The sequence below is a fragment of the Loxodonta africana genome, chromosome 7, assembly GCF_030014295.1.
Source record: "Loxodonta africana isolate mLoxAfr1 chromosome 7, mLoxAfr1.hap2, whole genome shotgun sequence".
Classification (NCBI taxonomy): domain Eukaryota; kingdom Metazoa; phylum Chordata; class Mammalia; order Proboscidea; family Elephantidae; genus Loxodonta; species Loxodonta africana.
This window is the reverse complement of record NC_087348.1, coordinates 84,055,991-84,058,838: the sequence shown is the minus strand read 5'-3', so window position 1 is coordinate 84,058,838 and position 2,848 is coordinate 84,055,991. Positions and strand designations below refer to the sequence as shown.

The following is a 2,848-nucleotide window of genomic DNA, read 5'->3' as shown; positions in this document are numbered from 1 at the left end:
ATTTTCCTGCCATAGTATGCAAGTACGTAGATATATACGGAAAAGTTGAATAATATTTGGATTCACACAAGGTAAAGACTTGTCAGGTAGTTGTGACAAGAATACACACACTCCAGAAAATAAATAAAAAAGCAAACAAAACATTAAAATAAATTTTTTTAAATGTCATCATGGTACTTTAGACTTTAGAAAATATTTTAAAAAAATAAGAAGAGAGACTTTAGACCATACAAACAACCCTCGAGCAAAATAAAAATTTTATTTGAAAGGAAATTATTTCTCAATTATAAATTCCAAAATTCTGGGCCTCCACCATTAATTTAAATATATCTTTCTCAATACAATTTTATGTTCTAAAATAGAGATGGTCATTTCTAGTGATTTTTTTCCTTATATATTATTGTCCATAAATAAAAATATTGAATTCTTTGAATTATTTAGTCATAGTACAAACATATGCTAAATAATGCAGAATATTTAAAACATGTTTGGTAGTTTGAAATGTGCCCATATTGTCAGAGGAATAAAAATACACACACACACAAGCAAAATATATTCAACAAAATGCTATTTTGGTTTAGCTATTTTCTCTTTTAAAAATATTTCTCTACATTTGTTACTCTTCCATCTTCTATAAAAATATGTTTTAATTTTATAATCTGAAAAAGGTGTATGTGAAAGTATGGCCGTAATTTGTTTTATTAAAGAGCTTCACAGATATTATTTTTGAGTTTGTGCTACTTAACTTTTATATTAGTAGTTTTTTTCGTTATGTGTGACTCAATGGAAATGTGGAGAAGACTAAGTCAAATAGTGATTGTTTGCCAGTACCTTAAATCCATAGTACAATACATGTCTATGATGCCAGAAGACAAGTTTATTATAAAATATCAAACATCCAGAATTGAAAATCACAACATTGTGTTCAATGTTTGTAAAGTCAACACCCGGCTCAGTAAGTTATTATTTGACTATAGATTCAATAGGGGTAATTATAAACTGATCAAGTAATCAGGATAAGGTAGACAGACAAATAAAGAAAAAAATTGGTACTGATGTTTTTTGATGATGACTGTGATAATAATGTAACAACTGTTCTTTGTCATTTTAAGGATGAAGATTTAGTACTCGAGCATATCAATTATGAGACTTTTCAACAGCACTAATTTCCATCCTTTGCTGCTTTCTGGTTTTTCTGGCTTGGAGTTTTACCATCCTCAGATCTCTGTCCTCTTCTGTGCCTTATACCTAGTTGCCATTATGGGCAACTGCACCATACTGATAGTGATCTGGGTGGAACAATCACTGCATGAACCCATGTACTTCTTTCTGTCCATGTTGGCCATTAGTGACTTGGGTCTCTGTGCCACCACCTTACCTACAATGCTTAAGATTTTTTGGTTCACTTACCAGGAAATACACTTTGATGCATGCCTTGCCCAAATGTACTTTATCCACATTTTCTCCATGATGGAGTCAGGTATTCTACTGTCTATGGCTTTTGACCGCTATGTAGCTATTTCCAATCCTCTCAGATATACTGCAATCCTGAACGGTGCTAACATTGTAAAAATTTCTCTGGGAGTTGTGTTATGGGCGGTGATTGTGCTCATCCCAGCTCCTGTCCTCATTAAGCAATTAAAATTTTGTGAGGACTATGTACTTTCCCATTCCTACTGTCTACATCCAGATATTATTAGGCTGTCCTGCTCTGACCATCGTATTAACAGCTTCTTAGGTCTATTTGTAATTATCATCACATTTGGGGTTGACTCTGTGCTCATCCTGCTCTCCTATGTGAAAATCCTGACCACTGTGCTGGGTATTGCCTCCCAGGAGGGATGAATCAAGGCCCTCAACACCTGTGTTTCCCACATCTGTGCTGTACTGCTGGTCTACATTCCTATGTTGGGAGTGTCCATTATTCACCGCTTTGGAAAGTATGCTCCACCTGTAATTCATGTCATCATGGGCTATGTCTACTTGTTGGTGCCTCCTGTGCTCAACCCAGTTGTCTACTGTATCAAGACTTGTGAGATACTTACCCACGTTCTGGGGATTTTCCAAAATATATCAAACAATAAACTAACTAGAGTTTGATTTGCAAATATTGCTTTTGATATCTGCCTCTTATACCCAGTATCTGTACTAAACCAAAAAAAAAAAAAAAGAGAGAGAGAGAGGTATTTAGGCCAAGGAAATGTATATTTGACTTTTATTCTGTATTCGAATGATTCAAAAATCCTGTAATTGTGTCTTAGTCATCTAGTGCTGCTATAACAGAAATATCAGAAGTGAATGTCTTTAACAAAGAGAAATTTATTTTCTCACAGTCTAGTTTTTTTTTTTTTTTAAGTGGGCTTGAAGTCCAAATTCAGGGTACCAGCTCCAGGGGAATGCTTTCCTTCTCTATTGGCTCTGGAGGAAGATTCTTGTCATCAGTCTTCCCTTTGTCTAGGAGTTTCTCTGGGAAGGAACCCTGGGTCCAAAGGACTCTCTCTGCTCTAGGTGGTACTTTCTTGGTGGTACGAGGTTCCCTACCCTCTGCTTGCTTCCCTTTCCTTTTATCTCTTGTAAGAGAAAAGGCTATATCTGAAGGAAACACACTTTACATTGGCCCAGAGATGTGACCTCAGTAAGGGTGTTACAATCCCACCCTATTCCTCTTTAACATAATATAATCTTCCCTTGTTAGCTACAGGCAGAGATTAGGATTCAGAGCATATAGGAAAATCACAATCACAAAGTGGAGGACAACCACACAAAACTGGGAATCATGGTCTAACTAGGGTGACATATATTTTGGGGGGGACACTATTCAATACATGACAAAATGTAAAGCTATATA

At 35.5% G+C, this 2,848-nt stretch overlaps 1 pseudogene; it reads left to right on the top strand.

The window, feature by feature from the left end:
- Positions 1 to 411: 411 nt before the first annotated feature.
- LOC100660522 (olfactory receptor 51L1-like) lies at positions 412 to 2,344 on the top strand (annotated as a pseudogene).
- Positions 2,345 to 2,848: the final 504 nt, after the last annotated feature.